We start from the raw sequence: 25,365 nt of genomic DNA, 5'->3' as shown, positions 1-25,365 counted from the left end.
TAAAGAATCAGATGAGTTAAAATTTATATATATATATATATCATGCACACCTAAGCAAAAGCAAGATGGCGTAGCTATATGAATTTTACACAAAGAAAACATCAGAACAAGGAAACTTATGAGGAATAAACAGGGGCATTAAACAACAAGAGTCAAAAACTGATAGAACTAAAAGGAGAAATAAAGAAATCCACTGTTACTGTAGAAGACTTCAATATTCCCCTCTCCATTATTGATAGATGAAGCAGGCATAAAGTCTGAAAGGATATTGTTGTCCCAAATAGCCATTATCAATCAACTTAATGTAAATGACATTTATATAATACTCCAACAACATCTAAAAATCCAGTCTTCTCAAGCTCTCATGGGATATTCACCAACATGGACCACACTCTGGGCCATAAAACATATTTTGAGAAACTTAAAAGAATACAAATCATATAAAAAATGTCCTCAGACCTGAGAATTAAACTAGTACTATGGACTAAATCTTTGTTTTCCCCCAAAATATAAATGTTGAAATTTTAATGTCCAGCATGATGGCGTTAGGAGGTGGAGGCTTTGAGAGGTGCTTAGGTAAGGAGGGTGGAGCCCTCATGGACGGGATTAGTGTTCGTATGAAAGAGACCCCACAGCAATCCCTAGTCCCCTCCACCCATGTGAGGACACAAGAAGGCACCGTCTATGAACCAGGAAGTGGGTCCTCACCAGCCACCACACCAAAACTACTGGCACCGTGATCTTGCACTTCCCAGCCTCCAGAATTCTGGGAAATAAATTTCTGTTGTTTACTCAGCCTCTGGTATTTTGTGTTGGCAACCTGAATGGATTAAGACAACTAGAAATCAATAACAAAAAGATAGCTTGAAAATTCTCAAATATTTGAATATTAAATAACATACTTCTAAATAAAACATAGGTTAAAGATGAAATCTCCAAGATAAATTAAAAATATTTTAAACTAAATGAAAATGAAAATACATATAACGTTGTAGGATGCAGCAAATACAGTGCTGAGGGAAATTTGTAGCATTCAATATATATATTAGAAAAGAAAAACTGTCTTACATCAATGACCTAAACTCCTACTTTAGGAAAGTACTGAAAGAAGAGCAATATAAACCTAAAGCAAGCAGAAGAAGGCAGATTCAAAATTAGAGCAGAAGTCAGTGAAATTAAAATCAGGAAAATAACAGAGAAAATCAACAAAACCAAAAGCTGGTTGTTTGAAAAGAACAATGAAATTAATAACTTCTAGCCATGCCAAGAAAAAAGACACAAATTACCAATATTAGAAATGAAATCATCACTACTGATCCCACAGACATTAAAAGAATAATAAAGTAAAACTATGAACAATTCTATGCTACAAAATTTGAGAACTTAGATGAAATGGACTATTTTCTTGAAGACAAAAAACCACCAAAATTCACACAAAGATAAGTGGATAATTTGAATTGGCTTATGTCTATTATCTTGAGTTAATTGAATCAATAATTAATTACCTCCCCAAACAGAAAGCAGCAGGACCAGATGGTTTCATGGTGAATATCACCAAACATTTAAAGGAGATATGATAACAATTCTCCACAATCTCTTCCAGAAAATTTAAGCAAAGGGAACACCTAAATCATGCCCAAATCTCTCTAATACCAAGACTAGAAAAAAATATTACAAAACAGAAAAACTACACACCAATATTTCTCATGAACATAGATATAAAAATCCCCCACTAAATACTAGTTAACTAAATCCAACAACCTATAACAAGAACAATACATTTGACAAGACAGGATTTATTTCGGGTATGTAAGGCCAACTGAATATCCAACAGATGTTGCTGAACATCTTTCAAGTGGAAAGTCCAGACTCAAAAAACACCTGAATTTAGATACATGTCTTACACCTTTTACAAAAGCAAATCCAAAACAGATCACATGTATAAATGTAAACTGCAGGACTATAAAACCTTCTGAAAGAAAATACAGGTGAAAATCTACGTGACCTTGGGTTGATGAGTTTAGATACAACACAAAACATGATCAAAGCAAAAAAAGAATAATACACTGGTTTAATTAAAATTAAAACCTGTTCTGAAAAAGTCAGTAGTCGGAAAATGAAAAGACAAGCCAAGACTGGGAGAAAATATTTGTAAGACATGTATGTGATAAAGAACTTTTATCCAAAATGCACAAAACCTCTTGAAACTTGACGATAAGAAAACAACCCAGTTAAAAAAAAATGGGTAAAATATATGAGCTGATATTTCATCAAAGAAGATACACAGATAGCAAATAAACATATGAAAAGATGCTCAACATTGTTTGTCAAGAGATCATTGCAAATTAAACTACAAGGAGAACCACTACACACCTATTAGATGATTTAAATGAAAAACATTGATAATACAATTACTGGCAAAGATGTGTTGCCCCCTGAACTCCCAATTATTGCTATTAGGGATGCAAAATATCACAGCCACTTTGTAGGACATTTTGACAGTATCTTACAAAGCTAAACATGGTATTATCATAAAATTAAGAAATCACATTTCTAATTTTCATGGGTTCGCATCCCGGGTACAGACATGTGCACCGTGTATCAAGCCATGCTGTGGCAGGCATTCCACATATAAGATAGAGGAAGATGGGCACAGATGTTAGCTCAGGGCCAATCTTCCTCAGCAAAAAGAGGAGGATTTGTGGCTGATGTTAGCTCAGAGCAGATGTTAGCTCAGGGCTAGTCTTTCTTAAAAAAAAAAAAAAAAAGAAAAGAGAGAGGAAAAAACAGCGTTGATGCTGTGATATCTTTTGGATCCATCACTGTACACTTGCACTGTTGTTTCTGTAAGAGGAATGTCTAAAGGTGGAGTAGCTACATTCCAAGATACCCATGCTTAGACTTTTGACACACATTGATAAACCTCCCTCTAGCATCTATTTCTTCACACCACCACTAATACTAGTTGTCACCAATCTTTTAATGCTTATCAACTTGAAAGATAAAAATATATCCCTAATTTTAAGTTTTTTGATGCTGAAGAGATTGGATTTATTTCTACATGTTATTGCTTATTTATATTTCTTCCTTTTTGTCACTTTTATAAATTTTCTATTGTTTTAAATCATTATTCACATGAATTAGTAAAATATACTAATATGGTAATGGCATTAACATGTATTTACTGTTTATGTGCACTGAAAATGTTTTTACAAATGTATATGTTTTTAAAATTTTTGACAGATATTTTAAATAATGTAATGAGATTACAATCTTTGCTTTTATGGAATATGCCTAAGTTGTATTTCTTAAAAAGTATTCTTTAGCACAAATATTTATCTATTAAGGATAAAGGGGGAACACTAACCTTATGCTTTTCCATTTTATATTTGTATTAATATAAAGTATTAAACCACTCATCTTTCACTAGCAAATAAAATGCCATCTACATACCAGAAATTATATCTATATAAGTAATAACATATGGTATTTTATATTATATTGATACTTTTATATAATACAAAGCCTAATATATAAACATTATACACAAAGTAGATATATATTAAGTAGTACATAATGTTGAAAATTAATATTTGGTTGAATGCCATCCTTAGACAAACGGTGATTATTTAGAAAGTAAAAATGTAATTGTCCTTTATTTAGAGGAACATACTGGGCCTTCAGAGTCTTCAAATTTTATTCCTCCCTGCAGCTGGATATATATAAAATACCGTATTCAACTAGTCCAACACTTTCATTAACGATGGGGACACTGCACCCAAGACAGCTTGTTTGACATATGGAAGCCCTCACAACTAACAGTGGTAGAACTGGAACAGGTTTAAGATCTCTTTATATTCTTTATTTCAGCTCATGATATTTTGTAATCTGCTTACAAAAGAAAGAAAATCTGAAGTAATATTGTTATGACTCATAGGGTATCAAGCAAATGAAAACTGAATTAATTGGACTCGAATGCTTTCAATTTTTTCCCACAAATGCCTCTTTAGAATCCCTGAGCAACACTTTTGGTGGTATCCTGGAAATACATATGAACTTCATTTTGAAATAAAGTGATAAGCTTTTATTTAACTATTAAAGATATTCTCTTGAATTGATTTACATATATCTAGAGATCCAGTAAAACTCAATAGAATATCTTAAGATCTTTCAGACGTAATCAATTATGAAAATTAAAGATGCTTGAGTTTAAAAGAACTAATTCATAAAAAAGATGACCTAGGCTTGTGAATATAAAGAGCATCAGGCTTACCTTCTGAAGCCTTTTAAACATTACACTTAATCCTATATGACTTCATGAAAATTTTACAAGGAAACTCATTCTAAAATCTGAGATTAAATGCATCTTTTTTTACATTCATAGTTTTTACATCAATAGTTCATGGTTTATCAGTGTCATAATGCAAGGTTGTCATAATAGGCATCCTTTTGATTGAAAACTATAAAAACCAAATAAAGATGGAAGGAATTTTAAGGCACAAACGTGTTTCTGTATGAAGTGACCCTTAAAAACAAGAAACTCTGGAAGGAGAACATCTAAATTGGATTACAAAATAATTTGATCTGTGTCCTCATATGTAAGACATAAAAGCATCTAAATCTACAGTAAAGTTAATTACAGGCATTTCTGCTTCCCATATAAATACAGTAGTATACAAAGAAACATTAGTGTGCGTGTGAAAGTATAAAATTTCAGGCTGTGTATCAGTTCACAGACAATACCTAGAAAATAATTTGTAATTCTTAAAATTATTGCTCAGGAATAATTTACAGTGCCTGATTTAATGCATAATTTACAATATTCAGGGAGAAAAGTATGCTGCATTTTAGAAAGCTTCAAACCGTTGCTAGTTGAGTTAAATATCATTGAAATATATTCTGGTGCATGTAGTCAAACTACACTAACAGCAAAATTATGTCAAGAAAATATCTTCCTCATTATAAGTCCTCCTCTTTCTTCCTCCAAAAGTCTAAATTATACCAACCACTCTCCAAACTGAACTCTTATTTTGTCTACACCTATTTTAAAAAATCTAACAAAACTGATAGTTTGCAAAAAAGAGATTTTCTTTGGATGTAAACAGTGTCTCCATTTTCAAAGTAGAAGTCATTATACACTCTCTTATAGCCTGTCCTCTGAATACAATGTATGCTATTTCTCACTTCTGTCAGGTGTCAATACTCCTGATTTATAAATATAAAGAATTTGGGGAGGTAGGGAAGTGTTGAGAAGAAGGCTCACACGATCGTATTTCTATTTCATCTCTTGATTTTCCTTCACAAGAACTGTTTCTACCTAAATACTTCAGTAGAGATTTACACACATTATAAACAGATTTTATTGATAAATATTCTAATTTGTTTACAGATTTTAATAACAGGAATCAGTCATAGCAGAATGATCATTATGCCTATTTGATCAAAGAGTGCCCAAATTTTAGACAAGACCAAAAGTTTCAGTGACATAATTAAATAGTGTAAGAACACACTATTTAAAAAAGTATAGGAAACAAAGTAAAAACCGAGACTAAGTAATAGTAAAAAAATAAAAAATCTCAGAAGATCAACCGTAGTTTGTTTCTAAAGGGTCTCTCAATGCCAAGGGCAGTTTTACTGAAAGAAGGCTGTTCTTTACTTTTTAATAACATATTTACTGTAGTCTACAGTTTAATCAAAGTTTTTGGAGTTTCAAATCCTTTAAGCATGCTTAGCAGTGTCTCAAGAACAAGGTGCATTGGTGGCTAAGATAACTTTTGATACAAAAATAACACTCTATAGATCTTTTTATCTAGTTATTGACCCACTCCACACATGCACATTTTGTGTTGCCACAGGTTAAAGGCCCGAACTATTCAATATATACAACAATTGACAATTTTTGTACCTACTGCATAAGAATAATGTTTCCAAAATAAATAATTTTCTAAAATGTATTTCATAGATCATGTTTTACGTAACTATTGTGCCCAAATTCATATACAGATTTTTGTTAATTTCATAGGATGGCAAAGCTTTTGTAATTAATAAAGTCAAGCTATCAAATTTTCTGAATACTTATCCAGTGCTCAAATTTCTTGCTTAGAAAATATTACAGATGTTAACATTCATTTTTAAGGGTAGCATTTTCTCTAATGTTTCAGTTTTGCTGCACGTTCAATTGCTCATTTTCATCTGGAGTTGAGTTCAAACCTATATTGCTACTGGAGCAATTTATTAAGAACTGGCACTTTAAAGGTTCAGTCCTGAAAGATTAACAGTGAATTACAGCCCTGACTGAACATTAAACTACCATCTTGTGCAACAAATGTTACAGATAATCTGCAACCTGAAATATTAATATTTTATGGCTTTGGAGATTACATTAATTACAGTCACTTTCAGAATGCAATAATTAGCCTGTTTTATGGTAGCCACTAAGGTCAGTTTATACAAGTAATTATTCATCTGCTACAAAGCTTCCTGAATGCGTTAAGTAATTGTACACACACATATACACTCTGTGTGTGTGTCTCCTTCACAAGGTGTGATTTGAGAAAGTATCACACTATTGAATGGTGTTCCTGTGACCAAAAAAGCATTTGAGATAAAAATGAGGATGCTCCAGCATCAAATTTAAGAGATAAAATATAATGCCTAGACACGGATGACATAGGCTTGAAAGTGAATAATCTACTTAACTGATAAATCAGATTTACTTTGTATTAAAAGCCTGTGCTGACTTGAAAAATTTTCATCAAATATTCCTGTAAAATAACCCATTTCTGTGAACAAATAAGGGTAAGTTGTTGTAATAGTTATCTGAATAACTAACCCCTCCGTTCTGCAGAAAAATACCAATGCTACTTCTAGCGTAATTAATGTATGTTGCATTTTTAATAACAGGTTGACCAAATAACTAACATGTAATATATGGGAACACTATAAATTAAAATAGGAAAGATATATTAAATGAATATAATAAGAGTTACAGGTAGGAAGTCAATAATTGACAAATATAAAATAAAAATATTGCTATTGACAGCGGTTGTCAAGGGTATTATAAAGCTAGAGCTGCAATAACCATTAAGAAAATGATCCAGATAAACAATATTATAGCGGTGAACCAGGCTAAAGTCTGAAAAAAATTATAAAACTACCCAGATTCTACTATATTTTATATAGTCTGATTACAGCTTTCAAGCAATTATCAACAGGAAGCTCAATAGAAAATTTAGGTTTTAGGCCTTCATCCATTGATTTGACAAATAATTAGTAAGCATTTACAGTACGCCAGGACCTAAATAAAGTGTTTCAAAGACATATAAAAGAAAAATGTTAAGATATATTTTCCATATGAACTTCTGTTCCCACTTTCTACTTCCTCCCCTGCAAGAACGTATATCCCAGTATTTAACGCTTTGACATAGAACTATATCATTAGAATATACTATATGCACTATATGTTTACATTGCGCACTTCCCACTCCAACAGATACATGTGCAGCTATACCATTCTTAAGTGGGCCCTAGAATCAGAAGTGGAGAAGACTTTATCTAAACTTATCCTTTCCTTAAAATTTAGCTTCTCTGAGACTGTGCTCTCATTTTTAGACTCTACTTTTTCACCCATGGACTGTGCTGTCTTTGATTAATTTTCTTAACCTGTCTGTAAATTTATCCATGTTATGCATTTTTTCCATCTACTTATTTTATTTATTTATTCTTTGGTGAAGAAGCTTGGCCCTGAGCTAACATTTGTTGTGAATCTTCCTCTTTTTCCTGAGGAAAATTGTTGCTGAGCTAACATCTGTGCCAATCTTCTCTTTTGTATGTGGGATGCCACCACAGTATGGCTTGATGAGCAGTATGTAGGTCTGCACCCAGGGTCCAAACCCATGAACCCTGGGCCACCAAGTGGAGCAGGTGAACTTAACCACGATGCTACCAGGCTGGCCCCTCTATCCACTCATTTTATTTGCACCCTTTCCTCATGAACAAATATAGTACATTTGATGCAGCCTGAAGCATTTGACAATTTATACGTTAGAAATATCAGGAAAGAATGATGTTACTCCCAATTCAGATAATTTTTTCAGAGGTCTCATTATGTCCTCATTCACGATTTCATGGCCTCTCATGCCCACGATGAATTCTCATATGTTTATTGACAACTTTTCTACTCTGGATTTTTCTGGCAAAATATGTATCAAATTAGTCTTTCCCCCAATAATTTATACTAAAACCAAATATGTTTCAATCTTTGAAGACAAAGATTCCATGATAAAAGACTACACTGTTTAACAGATAAAAGAAATTACTGAAATATTGAGAGCTGAGATAGCAAAGAATGTTGACAGAAAACAAATTAAATTTGATTGTTATCACTTGGACAATCCAAATACCTCCTTCTAGTCTAAGTGAAGTAGTTTCAAAGTAGCTATAATCAAATACAATAGTAAGCAAAAGAATTGGTAGAAGTAGGTAACTCAGTCTCTTCCTTATTTCAGCAAGAACATATCTGACCAAGTTGGGTAACACAAATGTTGTGTGGAAAGTAAAGGGAAAGAGAAATAAGAGAAATACTGTATAATGAAAGGGGCTGAGGATATTTTCTGATGAGGTGAAAGCACACTCTTAGGGAAAGATTTCTGATTAAAATATGAATTTGTTGATTTAGACTTAAAGTTCTATGCGCAAATAATTCCTCCAATAAATTTATCTATTTGATAACTGAATTTCCAAATTCAATCAGTTAAAAATATTATTTTTTTCTTCATGTAGAGATGCTTAACTATAGGTTTTTACATATCACTTTGTGAGCATTCACAAAATCTTACAAGGGAAGAAAGATTTTTCGTATCTGTGAATACTCTGATCACTTAAATTTTTTATTTACTGAGTCAAAAATTGTTCCTAAACTCATTCAAGTTAGCAACCATTCCATTATATGGTTCTTTGCAGAAATGATTGTGGAGAATTTCAGATGAAAAAGAAAATATTTTTCTATCAACACTGTAACATTCTCATTAGTTAAAGGAAATAGGATTTCACTTTTAAAAGAAATACTCCAGGGGCAGTATAATTATCATAACAGATTGTTATATACCTCAAGTTTAAAATATTTCAATGAGATAATTGTCACCACAAGATCTTTCACAGGTGTAATAATCAGAGGAAGGCTAATGGATTTAGATCACAAGAAATCCAGGGAGGATCAACCATAGAAAACTGCATTAAACCAAATGCTCATGTGTTGTTGAATATATCACATATTTATGTATTACCTAGTTGAAATATATTTGATGTAAATTTAATTTGTCTTTTGTGTTCATATTTAACTGCTTCTCATCATGAGAGCTGCATATTTTATACTTAAGAACTGCTATACTACAACTGCTAACAGGCTTTTTAGCTTTCAGTCATTTTCTCTAATCAATTCTACAGTTTTTCCTAAGCCTTGTTCCAGAAGTACAATTAAATCACATTAATCCCTGGCTCAAAAAATAATCAATGATGCCCCATTGCCAATAGAATTGAACTCTTACTCCTTCGGATCAGATCTCCTTATAATCTGGTCTCAACTTCAATTTCCAAAAACACACCCCATCTCTCTTTTGTTCATGCTGTGATTTCTAGCAGTGTAATCAAATAGGAAAATGTTCACATATGGTAAATGATAAATTGTTCAGCTTCATAAAGCAGTGTTTTTTTCAACCTATTTTTTTTTTTTTTTTTAAGATTTTTTTTATTTTTTCCTTTTTCTCCCCAAAGCCCCCCGGTACATAGTTGTGTATTCTTCGTTGTGGGTTCTTCTAGTTGTGGCATGTGGGACGCTGCCTCAGCGTGGTCTGATGAGCAGTGCCATGTCCGCGCCCAGGATTCGAACTAACGAAACACTGGGCCGCCAGCAGCGGAGCGCGCGAACTTAACCACTCGGCCACGGGGCCAGCCCCCTCAACCTATGTTTTAAGGAGAATTAGTGATTACCTAGCACTACATGAAGGTGGGTTTGTGACTATTAGGAATAATAAAGAAGACATACTGGCAGCGATTCACATCTCTCACTCTGATCTGGTCAGTGCTAACACAGTGTTTTGCTTTTCATGTGTCCCTACCTCTAACTTTGTATAGTTTTTTACATTTTACTTAGAGTACTAACTACCTACCTTGTGTATGTGGCTCTTTACATAAAAAATGTGTCTCTTTAATTAAAAAAATAAGCTTAAGTGAGTACATGTTGACTTTTTGGATTTGTTTCTTTAAATCTTCAGCATAGTTTCTCTCTATTCCTGAGTGAGAGTTGGAGATTCAACACCTAGCTTGACCAATTTGAGGACACAAGAATTTTCTCTTGGGCTAGGAAATATCTTCCCACTTGCTTAAGGAGAGAACAAGAGAGTTTCCTCTCTGCTTAGGTGTAGCTATGATTAAACAATCACCCAACGAAATCTGAACCTGAGGCTGTGCAAATACCTGCATGCAGTAAACTTATCAAAGTACTATGAAAACCACAAAACTAAGAAAGTAATATAACTGAAATGGTTGCTATCCTAAGGATTGGGCATGACAAACATTAAACTGCCAAAATTACCATATAAGTATGCTTCCAAAAGCCCAAAGCACATGAGTATGTTATGGCAACCAACACTTTAAAAGATAAGCTGGGTCTGGCTTCTAGTTCCCACACGAGTAGCTTGGAAATTACCATTTCATCCTGACAAGAAGTAAAAAACTGAACAAACTGAAAAATCAACAATTCTTGGATCCGTAAGGGAGAGGAGGACATGGGCAAACCACTGCCCGCAAGATTAGAGAGACAGGAGAGAACAGGGATGCACACCTTACCGGAACAGAGACTCACAAGCAGAAATCAGTGCTTGGGCAGGAAAACCTGAACTGCAATTGATGAGTTGCTGGAGGCTCCATGTGGACAAGACTGAGAGTTAAAATCTCCAACTCCATGGAGATCCAGTCTTGGGAGATCCCAGGACTTTTACACTTTTGTGATGTTTCACCTCTAGGTTTTCACAGTAAGAATTGGAGAAAAATCTTCTCGTGCTGCTGGCAGGGGGAGAGGAAAAGGAACCATTTGAAATACTCCAGAGTACTTTTTTCTTAACAAGGCCTGCTCACAGGAGAAACTGTTTAACCAGAGCCTAACATGCTGGGGTTTTATCAAAGGCTAAGTGACGGGGGGAAGGGAAATACCCAACTCCAGCCAGCTATTAGCCTTCCACATGGGAAAAGAAAAGTACCCAATTCTAGCCCACTCTAGCTATTCTGTCCCATTCAAAGGGAATGAGGGAGGGAGTGACGTCAGCATCATGGCAGAGTGGCCTCTTCCCTTGGACTCTCCCCTCTAAGATACAACCAAAAGGACATTCATACACCAACAGAGGACATATACACATCACAAAAGACACTTGGGACCCACACAACCATATGCCTGAAGGTGGTGGTGGGGCTGGATCCTCCAGAGGAATTGGAAGCTGATCTGCAGGAGTTCTGTGGAGAGAAACAGGCTGTGGCAGTGGGAAGTGCACAGGAGAAAAGAGCCCCCCATCCCCACCCGTGCTCCAGCGCCAGACCCATCCAGAGCACAGTATGGAGAGTGTGGCAGCCACAGAGGGGAAAGCACACAGCTGAGACAGGAACCCTGGCCCCAGGCTGGTATTTCAGCCCCAGAATTGTGTGGAGCGTGGTGTGGAGAGTTTGGCAGCAGCAGCAAAGAAAGAGAAAGTGCACAGTCCTACAATAGCCCAGAGCTCTGTACAGAGAGACAAGCAGGGCCTAGGGAGAGCACTGGGAAGGAGAGTACCTCTCCCCCTGCCCAATGATCCAGAACTTCCATCGATCAGTGGCTCAGAGAGAAAAGCAGTCAATGGCTGGAGCTGGGGAACCCCTGCTAGTGCCAGGCCCAGAACACACATAGCCTGATCCCTGTCCGGTGGCAGTATGTGGCAGCTGCAACGTGATACGAACACCATGAGGAAGCAAAAATCTACCCTGTCAAGCAGAATGAGTAGGTATATTAAAGCTCCAGACCAGAAGGAAAGTGACAAGTACTCAGAAACCAACTCTGAAAGAACAGAAATCCATAACCTAAATGACAAAGAATTCAAAACAGCTATCATAAAAAAACTCAATGAGTTACAAGAAAACACAGAAAGACAAATTAATGAATTCAGCAGCTTCTTCACAAAGGAGGTTAAAACCATAAAGAAGAACCAATCAGAATTGTTAGAGATGAAAACCTTAATCGATGAAATAAAGAAAAATCTGGATTCTCTAAATAACAGAGCTGACAATATGGAGGAGAGAACCAGCCAGTTAGAGGATAGTACTATAGAAATGCTTCAGAGGGAGGAGAAGAGACAACTAAGACTAGAAAGAAATGAAGCTATCAGAGAAATTTCTGACTCAATCAGGAAATACAACATAAGGATTGTAGGTATTCCAGAGAGGGAAGAGAAAGAGAACAGAGTAGAAAGCTTGTTCAAAGAAATAATAGCTGAGAATTTCCCAAAGCTGGGGAAGGAGCTGGAAATCCATGTGAAAGAAGCCTCCAGATCTCCTAACTTTGTCAAGGTAAAAAGACCTACTCCAAGGCACACAGTAGTGAAGCTGGCAAAAGTCAAGGACAAAGAAAATATACTAATGGCAGTAAGGCAGAAGAAAATAATTTACAAAGGAATCCCTATTAGGCTTTCAGTGGATTTCTCAGCAGAAAGCTTACAGGCTAGGAGAGAATGGAATGATATAGTCAAAATCCTGAAAGACAAAAACTTTCAGCCAAGAATTCTCTATCCAGCAAAAATCTTCTTCAAATATGATGGAGAAATAAAATCTTTCCCAGATAAACAAAAGCTAGGAGAGTTCATTGCCACAAGACCCCTCCTACAAGAAATCCGCAGTAAGGCCCTCAGACCTGAAAAAAAAAAAAAATAGGAAAGGGACTAGAAAGCCCTAAGCAAAGAGATGAATATCTAGACAACAATTAGAAAATGGCAGCCCTCAAACAGATCAGGTTAGTGAACACTTAACTTTAACATCAAGGGTAAAGCAAAGGTAAACACCAAAACAAAAATGATCTCATCTTTTTAACCACAAACTCAAAACGCAAGATGGAAAAAGATATGACAAAAATAACTTAGAAGGGGAAGAGGAAAGAGATGGAGTCAGTGTAGTCTAAGGAAATAAGAGGCTATCAGGAAATGGTCTTTCTCAGCTATGAGCTTTTTTATACGAACCTAAGGGTTACCACTGACCAAATAATTAGAACAGAGACATTTATTATAAACAAGGAGAAAATGAAGAAAACCAAGAGAGAAAACTACCTAACCAAATGGTAGTCTAAAATACAGGGCACGAGAAACAAAGGAAATGCAGAAGGACCAGGAAGCATCCGATAAGATGGAAGTAGTAAGCCCTCATATATCAATAATCACTCTAAATGTAAATGGATTGAATTTCCAATCAAAAGACACAGAGTGGCAGGATGGATTAAAGAACAAGATGCAATAATATGCTGCCTCCAGGAAACACATCTCAACTCTAGAGACAGACAAACATAGGTTCAGAGTGAAGGGATGGAAGAAAATACTCCGAGCTAATGGCAAACAAAAGAAAGCAGGTGTTGCCATATTTATATCAGACAAAGTAGACTTCAAGATAAAACTGGTAAAGAAAGACATAGAGGGGCAGTATATAATGATAAAAGGGACCCTCCACCAGGAAGACATAACACTTATAAACATGTATGCACCCAACACAGGAGCACCAAAGTACATAAAGCAACTATTAGCAAAACTAAAAGGAGATATCAATGACCACACAATAATAGCAAGGGACCTCAACACCCCACTTACATCATGGATAGATCATCCAGACAAAAATTCAACAAGCAGATAGTGGACTTAAACAAAAAACTACATTAGATGAACTTCATAGATATATAGAGGGCACTCTATCCAAAAATAGCAGAATACACATTCTCCTCAAGCACACATAGAACATTCCAAAAGATAGATCATATATTGGGAAACAAGGCAAACTTCAATAAATTTAAGAAGATTGAAATCATATCTACTATCTTTTCCAAAGATAATGCTGTGAAACTAGAAATCAACTACAAGAAAAAAGCTGGAAAAGGAAAAAAAATTTGGAGACTAAACAATATGCTACTGAACAACAAATGGGTCATTGGAGAAATGAAGGAGAAATCAAAAAATATTTGGAGACAAACAAGAACAAAAACACACCATACCAACTCTTATGGGATGCAGCAAAAGCAGTCCTAAGAGGGACATTTATAGCAATACAGGCCCACATTAACAAACAAGAAAAAGCTCAAATAAACAATCTTAAACCACAACTAATAGAATTAGACAAAGAACAAACAAAGCCCAAATTCAGCAGAAGGATGGAAATAATAAAAATTAGAGCACAAATAAATGAAATTGAAAAAAAAAGACTGTAATAAGGATCAATGAAACAAGGAGCGGGTTCTTTGAGAGGATAAACAAAATTGACAAACACTTAGCCAGACTCACTAAGAAAAAAAGAGAAAAGGATCAAATAAATAAAATTATAAATGAAAGAGGAGAAATTACAATGGATACCACAGAAATACAAAAGATTATAAGAAAATATTATGAAAAGCTATACATCAACAAGCTAGATAATCTAGAAGAAATGGATAAATTAGACTCTTACAAGCTCCCAAAACTGAATCAGGAAGAATTAGAGAATCTGAATAGACCAATCACAAGTAAAGAGATTGAAATAGCAATCAAAAACTTACCCCAAAATAAAAGTCCAGGACCATATGGTTTCCTGCGAGAATTCTACCAAACCCATAAAGACAATTTATTCCAAAAAATTGAGGAAGATGGAAATATTCCTAACACATTCTACAAAGGCAATGTCACCCTGATCCCAAAGCCAAACAAGGACAACACAAAAAAGGAAAATTACAGGCCAATATCGTTGATGAGCATAGATGCAAAAATCCTCAACAAAATATTGGCTAACTGAATACAGCAATTCATTAAAAAGATCATACACCATAATCAAGTGGGATTCATACCAAGGACACAGGGATGGTTCAACATCAGCAAATCAGTCAACATGATACACCATATCAACAAAAGGAGGAACAAAAACCACATGATCATCTCCATAGATACAGAGGAAGCATTTGACAAGATCCAACATCTGTGCATGATAAAAACTCTCAATAAAATGGGTATAGAAGGAAAATATTTCAACATAGCAAAGCCCATATATGACAAAGCCACTGCCAACATCATAGTGGGGAAAAACTGAAAGTCATCCTTCTGAGAACAGGAGCAAGAGGAGGGTGCCCTCTCTCACCACTCTTATTCAACATAGTGCTAGAAGTTTCGGCCAGAGCAATTAGGCAGGAAAAAGAAATAAAAGGAATCCAAATAGGCAGTGAAGAAGTGAAACTTTCACTCTTTGCAGACTACATGATTTTACATATAGAAAACCCTAAAGAATCCATTGGAAAACTAATAGAAATAATCAACAACTACAGCCAAGTTGCAGAACACAATGTCAATATACAAAAATCAGTGTCATTTCTACACTGTAATAACAAACTAACAGAACAAGAACTCAAGAATACAACCCCATTTACAATCACAACAAAAAGAATAAAATGTCCAGGAATAAATTTAACCAAGGAGGTAAAAGATCTATACAAGGAATACTATAATACATTACTGAAAGAAATGGATAATGAGGGGCTGGCCTGGTGGTGCAGCCATTAAGTTCGCATGTTCCACTTTGGCGGCCTGGGGTTCACTTGTTCAGATCCCAGGTGCAGACGTATGCACTGTTTGTCAAGCCATGCTGTGGCAGGTGGCCTACAAATAAAGTAGAGGAAGATGGGCACAGATGTTAGCTCAGGGCCAGTCTTCCTCAGCAAAAGAGGAGGATTGGCAGCAGATGTTAGCTCAGGGCTAATTTTCCTCAAAAAAAGAAAAAGAAACAGATAATGACATAAAGAAAAGGAAAGCTATTCCATGTACATGGATTGGAAGAATAAACATAGTTAAAATGGCCATACTACCTAAAGCAATCTACAGATTCAATGCAATCCCCATCAGAATCCCAATGACAATCTTCATAGAAATAGAACAAAGAATCTTAAAATTCATATGTGGAAACCAAAGATCCCGAATAGCCAAGCAATCCTGAGAAACAAGAACAAAGCTGGTGGCATTGCAATCCCTGACTTCAAAACATATTACAAAGCTACAGTAATCAAAACAGCATGGTACTGGTACAAAAACAGACACAGATCAATGGAACAGAATTGAATGCCCAGAAATAAAACCTGACATGTGTGGTCAACTAATCGTCCACAAAGGAGCCAAGAACATACAACAGAGAAAAGGAAGCCTCTTCAATAAATGGTGCTGGGAAAACTGGACAGCCATATGCAAGAGAATGAAAGTAGATCATTATCTTTCTCCAAACACAAAGATAGATAGACTCAAAATGGATCGAAGACTTGAAGGTAAGAACAGAAAACATAAAACTCCTGAAGAATATATAGGCAGTACACTGTTTGACATCAGCCTTAAAAGGATCTTTACAAACATGATGTCCAGTCAGACAAGGGAAACAAAGAAAAAATAAACAAGTGCGACTTCATCAGACTAAAGAGCTTCTGGAAGGCAAAGGAAACCAAGATCAAAATGAAAAAAACCCCACCAACTGGGAGAAAATATTTGCAAATAATATATCCAATAAGGGGTTAATCTCCATAATATATAAAGAGCTCACACAACTGAACTACAAAAAAATAAGCAACCCAATCAAAAAGTGGGCAGAGGATATAAACAGACAATTTTCCAAAGAAGATTTACAGATGGCAAACAGGTACTTGAAAAGATGTTCAAAATCACTAACCATCAGGGAGACGCAAATCAAAACTACACTTAGATATCATCTTACACCTGTTAGAATGGCTATAATTACCAAGACAAAAAAATAATAAATGTTGGAGAGGATATGGAGAAAAGGGAACCCTCATCCACTGCTTGTGGGAATGCAAACTGATGCAGCCACTATGGAAAACAGTATGGAGATTTCTCAAAAATTAAAAATAGAATTACCATACAACACAGCTATCCCACTACTGGGTATTTATCCAAACAACTTGAAACCAATAATACAAAGGAAGTTACACACCCCTACGTTCATTGCAGCATTATTCACAATAGCCAAGACATAGAAACAACCTAAGTGCCCAACAACTGATAACTGGATAAAGATGTGGTATACATATACAATGGAATACCATAAAAAACAAATAAAACAAAAAATAAAACAACCGCATGGATGGACCTTGAGGGCATGATGTTAAGCAAAATAAGCCAGGCAGAGAAAGACAAACACCATATGATTTCACTCATATGTGGAATATAAACAAACTTATGGACCTTGAGAACAATTTAGTGGTTACCAAGGGGAAAGGGAGGGAGGGATGGAGTGCACAAGGGATGAACGGGCACATTTGTATGGTGTTTTACAAATATTAATGCACAACTGAAATTTCACGATGTTATAAACTATGTAGACCACAATAAAACACTTTCTTTAAAAAAACTGCTATTGTTTTCGAAAGTGCCCTTGAGCTCGAACTTCCCCCACACTCTCTTTCAAATAAAGTTAATCCCTTTCAGGAAAAAAGAGGGAATGAGTGAGAACTGAGAAGCCCTTGTGAAGTTCACAGACCAGATGCATAGGCTCTCTGAAAGACTGAGACCTGATCATGGGACTGCTTATATAATGCTTCCCTTCCCCCCACCACCTTACCACCACATTACTAAAGGCCTATTCATAATGGATGATTTTACCAAGAACTTCATGTCTGGCTATAAAGAAAAATTTACAAGGAATACCAAAAAGCAACAATCACAATTTGAAGAGATAGGGCAAGCATGAGAATCAGACAGGGCAAGGGTGTTGGAATTATCCAACTGGGAATTTAATACAACTATGATCATTATGTTAAGGGCTCTAATGGATAAAGTAGACAGCATGCAAGAACTGATGGGCAATGTAAGCAGAGAGACAGAGATCCTATGAAGAATCAAAAGGAAATGCTAGAGATCAAAAACACTGTAACGGAAATGAAGAATGCCTTTGATGAGCTTATTAGCAGACTGACATGGGTGAGTAAATTACCTCAGAGCTAGAGGATACATCAATAGAAATCTCAATACTGAAAAGCAAAAAGAATAAGACTGGAAAAAAAAAAACAGAACAGAATATCCAAGGACTCTGGGACAACTACAAAAGGTGCTGTAGTTGTCTCATACACATAATGAGAATAACAGAAGGAGAATAAAGAGAGAAAGGAATGGAAGAAATATTTGAAACAATAATGACTGAGAATTTACCTTAATTAATCTCAGTGACCAAACCACAGATTCAGGAAGCTCAGTCAATACCAAGTGGAATAAATGCCAAAAAACCCAACAAAAAGCCTACACCTTGGCATATCATTATCAAACTACTGAAAATAAAAGATAAAGAAAAATCCCTAAAAGAAGCCAGAGAGGGAAAAATAAAAAACACCTTACCTATAAAGGAACAAAGATAACAATCACATCCAACTTCTCAAAAACTGCGCAGGCCAGCAGCGAATAGGATGAAATATTAAAAATGTAGAGAGAAATAAACACCAGTGTAGAATTCTGTACCCTACAAAACTATCCTCCAAAAGTAAAGGAAAAATACTCTCTCAGACAAACAAAAATTGAGGGAATTTGTTGCCAGGAGACTTGCCTTGCAAGAAATATTAAAAGAAGTTCTTCAGAGAGAAGACAAGTAATATAGGTCAGAAACTCAAATCTACATAAAAAAGAAAGAGTATTGAAGAAAAAATAACTGAAGGTAAAATAAACACTTTTCTTTTTTTATTCTTAATTGATCTAATGGATAGGTTTGTTCAAAATAATAATAGCAACAATGTATTCAATTATGTATGTTTATGTATATATCTTGTGTGTGTATATACATAGATGCTTATGTATGATTAAATATAAGTGAAATAAATGACAGCAATGATACAAGAGATGGAAAGGAGATAAGATTATTTTGTTGTTATAAGGTGCTTACAATACCTATGAAGGTTATTTTTTTAGCTAAAAAAAAGCTAATGGTCACAGTTTGAAAACTTCATGAATTGATAATCTCCATTTAGAGAGTTTAGAAGGTGGAATAAAGTAGAATATCTATACTCCAATAGTTAGAAATAACATTATAATATGAAATTGTCCCAAATAAATATACTGTGATATTCTGATATATAAAGAATGAAATCAATGGTCTAACAAATTGTGTTAAAACATCCATACCATGATCCACCATTCAGCAATTAAACACAACAGCAATGGATAGCCACCACAATTTTGATGGACCTCAATTTAATTACGTTTGGTGATAAAAGTCAATCTCATGCTGTATGGTTATATGCTGTATGATTCCATTCATGGAACTATCATGAAATGACAAGAATAGAGATGGAAAACAGTTAGTTGTTTCCAGGGATTAGGGAGGGCAGGATGGAGGAAGGCGGCTATGGCAAAAGTGAGTAGCTCAACGGCCCCCTGTGATGGACCTGTTCTATCTATTAACTGTGGCAGCTGTGACAGAAATCTACATGTTATGAAATTGCATAGGACTAAATACACACATACAGCATATAAAGCTGGTTAAGTCTGAATAAGATGGATGAATTCTATTAATGCCCTTTTGTGATACATATTGGTTGTGGTATTGTACTATTGCTATATACAACATTACCATTGTCGGGAAATGGGTGAAGTATACATGGGGTTTCTCTGTATTATTTCTTACAACTGTATGTGAATCTAAATTATCTCAAAAAACATTTTTAAAAATCAAGAAGCAAGGCAGTTTCTCAAAAAATATTAAAAGGATTAAATTTCTTTTTCATTTTCAGAATTTGTATTTATTAAATAAATTCATTAAACACTTCATAGTTTGATTGCACATTCTAGATCTGAATCTAACTATTTCTCTTCCTATATGGCATATTGAAAAACAAGTTGAATAGAAAAAACAAAAATAAGCAAACAAAATAACTCCTCAACTTACATATTACTTGAAATTATGTAGCAAAAAATATTATGAAATCTTTCTGCTGATAACAGTTCCAAAAAATACATAAAGAAAAGAATTTAAAAACAAACATCAGGGGCCAGCCCCATGGCCAAGTGGTTAAAGTTGCGTGCACTCCGCTTTGGCAGCCTGAGTTCATGGCTTCGGATCCTGGGTGCAGACCTACTCCACTCATCAGCCATGCTGTGGAGGCATCCCACATACAAAATAAAGGGAGATTGGTACAGACAGTAGCTCAGGGCTAATCTTCCTCAAGCAGAAAGAGGAAGATTGGCAATGCATGTTAGCTCAGGGCGAATCTTCCTCATCAAAACAAAACGTAACAAAACTAAGGAGGAAATCCTCCTGACAGAAAAGACAAAAACATAAAATTCATCCTGAAATACAGGAGTATTATGTCACAGCAATCCAACATGAATTTGAAAAATTAATGAAGCAATTTCAGTTACGATGAAACAACTCAAAGCAAATATAGGAACTCAGATAGGCAAACAACAAGAGGGTAATGTCTAGAAAACAGGATGTGAAACACAAATTGTATGAATTTAGGAAAGAGATTGAAGGAAGAAATTATCTTAGAAAGAAAGATTAAATTACAAGAGCATTAGAGAGAAAGACACCATAAACGCTCAATAGTTAGTACAGAGTATAGAATGAGAAAACAAATAAAAGGAAAAAAGAAATTGAGGAATACCTAAAAAGATTCAGGTAGACTGTAACTGTAACAGACAATTATGGCGCTCTCCCCGTTCCCATTAATGCCTTACCATTTCAGTGCATTTTGACCACACTTTCACTACCAGCATCTCTACCTCTCTTCCTGAAAGCTTTTTTTGGCTTCTGGAGCCTTCTCTACCTCTACACATGGTAAGCTGAATGTACAGGAAAAATATAAGCCCCAAAGAGCAGACTTTGATCCATGCTTGGTAGGAGTCATCCTAGCTTTCTTGCCCTTCATTCATTATTCTGAAGCTCACGTTTTTTCCTAGCTCTGAATTCTTCAGTGGGTTAAGTTCATGCTGCACATGATAACAACCAGATGATAAGCTACCCTCTGTTACCTGCCTTTCCTTTCCTTCTATCAGAGGAAAATGCTTCTGTCAGAAGGCATGGTAGGAGTTCCGCCAAACTTAAACCTAAAACCTCAAACCTCTCCCAGTCATTTTGTGCCCCTCATACCAGTACTTCAGCAGGCAAAGAAAGGAGTTACTGTGCTTGAAAGTATTATTGACCTTGGTTATCATGTGGAGAACAGGATTGCTGCTACCTAACCGGGGCAGAAAGAAGTACCATGGCATTCAGAAGATTCAGTCGTGTGCCTGTTGGTGCTTTCATGCCAAACTAACTTCCAGTCTATTTAAAATTTTATAAAAATCTTCCCAATAGCCAATTATTAAAGGAGAAAACAAAAAATGGCATGGGTAACTATGTATAGATTACTAACAAGTATACATGAATTAGGGTGCATCCAGCTGCAAGTAACAGAATCATCTCACCCATACTGGCTTAAGTGATGAAGTAATTATATATTTCTATAACAAAAACCTAGAGGAAGGCAGTTCCACTGTTGTTTCAATAACAATAACATCATGACATTGTAATTACCGTGACAATCTTTTTTTCCGGCTTGGTGGTGAGGAAGGTTGGCCCTGAGCCAACATCTGTTGCCAATCTTCTTCCTTTTGCTTGAGGAAGATTGTCCCTGAGCCAGCATCTGTGCCACTCTTCCTCTGTTTTTTGTATGTGAGCTGCTGCCACAGCTTGACTTGATGAGCAATGTGTAGGTCCATGCCTGGGATCCAAACCTGCAAACCCCGGGCCAGAAGCAGAGTGCACGAACTTAACCACTACACCATCAGGCCAGCAGCTCATCAATTTTTTTGTCACCTTTTTTCTCTAATAGTCAAAATACAGCCACTTTGGGTCCAAATATCACATCCTTGTTCTGGCACATGAAGCAATAGAGAAGAGGCAGAGTTTAAAGTCTTAACATAAGGTATCTTCTTTACAAGGAACCACCTTAGCAGACTTTCCTATCTGCCTTATTGGGCAGAAAGGTGCCCATAACATATACTGCCCCCAGCCTTGATTTTGAAATTAGATGACATACTAAGATTGAATGCCCAACTAACTCCTAGTTTTGAGTTGGAACACCCAAAGACTTCAGTTTGAATGAAGATGGTCAAAATTAAGAAAAATAAAATCAGTCTCTCATGCAATCTAAAATATATTTAAATATGATCATACTGATGGAAATATTGTGATACTGATGGAAATATCAACAGATCAGTAATAAAATCTTAAATGTAATGAAGCTAAAAAGACAAGACGTTCATAGGCAAAGAAGCCAAAGAATAGCTTTGTTAATGGTTCTCTTTGGTTTATTTATCAATCAGGCAATGAAACAGTCACTTTATTACCTAAACATCATCATTTGTAAGGAGTACATGGTTGTGTGCCCTGATTATCAAACGTTATTAGATGTTTAAAGATAAAATTATGCATATGTCTGTAATTTATGCAGAACAAATATCAAAATAAATCTATAATGAATGTTTACATCATCATATTTGACTTATTTAATATACACTTAAAATGAAACCATTTTAATTGCTTTTTCAAGCAGATTTGCTTTCAAACAAACTAATGGAAGAAGTTTTAGGATTATATTTATACATACATTTCTTTATATAATTAAGACACCCCCTTTATGAAATTCCTTGTGTAATCATTGCTTTGGCATTACTGAACCTAAGTCATTTATTATTAAATGTAAAGCTTCTAACTTAAGTGTCTGCACAATTTTATTCTAGACATTATAAAAATAGTTTTCAGAAGCTCTTTGAATCCATGTCTGCTCTACTTCAAAATGCATGTTCTTATTTTTGCTTGACAATACACAGAACAATATAGATTGCCATCAAGTTAAAATAGATCCTAAATGCTGAGATAAAGACTATCAATATTACCCTATAAGGATTTATGAGAGCAGCCGGCCCCACCGCCTAGTGGTTAAGTTTTGCAAGCTCTGCTTTGGCAGCCCAGGTTTGTGGGTTCGCATCTCATGCGCAGACATACACCACTCATCAGCCATGCTGTGGTGCCAACCCACATATGAAAAATGGAGGAAGATTGGCACAGATGTTAGCTCAGAGTTAATCTTCCTCAACAAAAAACAACAAATAATTTATGGGAATTTATAAGAGATTACAATGATTCAATCAGTTTATTCATTTAATGGATATGTGTGGTATAAGTGGGTAGTTTCGTGTACATGAACATAAATAACGCATCTTCTAAAATATATAATTTTTCACCACAATATATAGTTGTAGATGAAGTGGCATCTACATTATGGCAGCATAATGTAGATGAAGTGGCATCATTTAAAACCATAAAAACTATAGGAATTCTCTGTCTTTCCTAAAAATACGTCTCCTCATTGCACTGGATGAATGTTCATGACAAATCACAGCATTTCAAAATTGCTGGTAGTAGACTTTTTAAAAACATCTTCAAATGTGATTTTTAAACCAACTTAAATGCTGCTTAGAGGTAATTGAAGCATTGTTTTCTATAACCTATGGACTTGGCTTTCCATGTTGTCTCTGCCTGACACAAAACAATAAAAGAGGAAATTCATGTAGTTTATCAAAAATCTCAAATTTTGGAGATGACCAAGATGGTCCACAAATTTTGTGAAATACAGAATTCTGGTGATCTCTCTTTTAAGATTTTCAGCCTCTGCTAAGGTTTATAATTCCCTTGAATGCTATCTTTGCACATCTTCACTTTCTGTCTAGGCTACCAAAATCCTAACCCTCCTAAGAGGTCCAATTCCATTCCTGGTGGATGAGTCTATACTGACATATTACTTTTTAAAATTTCTACATGACCTATTTTCCATTTAATTTCTTTGATATTTGCTGATTCACATATGCCAGGGGAGTTTTTCATGGCTTTAAGACTATGAGGGAAAACACTGGTAGAGCAGAACTGACTTCTGTCATTATTAGGATTCATCTAACCTCAAAGGATAGATTAGGTAACATTGTAATACGAGAAGTAAAGAGAAGGATCTTGAAAGAGGTAATGAAAGATATTACACTGTGATTCTCCTTTGTAACAGCTGAGTCAAGCTTTTCTCACTTAGATTTATAGTAGCAAATGATCACTCCACCTAATGAGAAAAATGTCTATGTTTAGATTATGTCTGAATTTTATTTCCAGATGGTCCTTAACAAAATATTAAGAGAGGGTGAAGTTAGGCACATAATGCTGACACAATTAGGGAGCATGCAATTAAATCCTTTGAGCCATGAAGAAAAAATAGACCTTTTTAATTACATTACCCACCCAAATACTTAAAAATCAAAAGTACTATATGAGAACTTCTGGTTCCAAAGTGAAAATTAAATGTCTCTCTTTCCTCTTAATAGACTACAATACACAGTTCCTTTCCTTCCTGACCCCAGCCTTTGACCATGAATAATATAAACTACTGCAAAGGCAATAAACTCACAGAGTTAAAGCTCTATCTCTACCTTGCCCAGCTAATATTTGGGACCATTCTGAATAAGTTTTAGTTGTATTTTCAAATTTTTGAAACACTTTCAGTGATATAAATGTATTTTTAAAACTAAATTATTTTTGAAATAAAATACACTCATAAAAGTGCACAAATTATAAATGTATAACTTAGTAAATTTTTGCCAACTGAATACATCCATCTACACGTTAAGCAGGTCAAGAAATTGGATAACTTGAATATTAGCACCACACTTGAAGCTCCTCACATAGGTACCTCTAGTCACTAACCCTGTAAAACTATCAAATAACTATAAAATTATCAAAAATTCAAGCAAATAATATATATTTGTCTTATTAAATTTTATATTATACTATACATATTATAAAATATATAACACAAATATTTCCTACATATGCTGTACAACATATATATGTTATGTACTATATACATAACACATGCTATACAACATACATGTGTTGTATAATATATGCAATATTTAAGTTTGTGGTAATTTTATAGTTGTTTTTTTCTGTCTTTTTAGATTTTAAATTACCGATGGACAGAAATTATATCTTATTCACTTGTTATATTTCCCACACAGTAAAATAGTAAATGTGCTGTGTAGAAAATAATTTTAAAAATCTATTTTC

This window comes from Equus asinus, chromosome 9 (assembly GCF_041296235.1).
Source record: "Equus asinus isolate D_3611 breed Donkey chromosome 9, EquAss-T2T_v2, whole genome shotgun sequence".
NCBI lineage: Eukaryota > Metazoa > Chordata > Mammalia > Perissodactyla > Equidae > Equus > Equus asinus.
Note: the sequence above shows the minus strand (reverse complement) of the source record.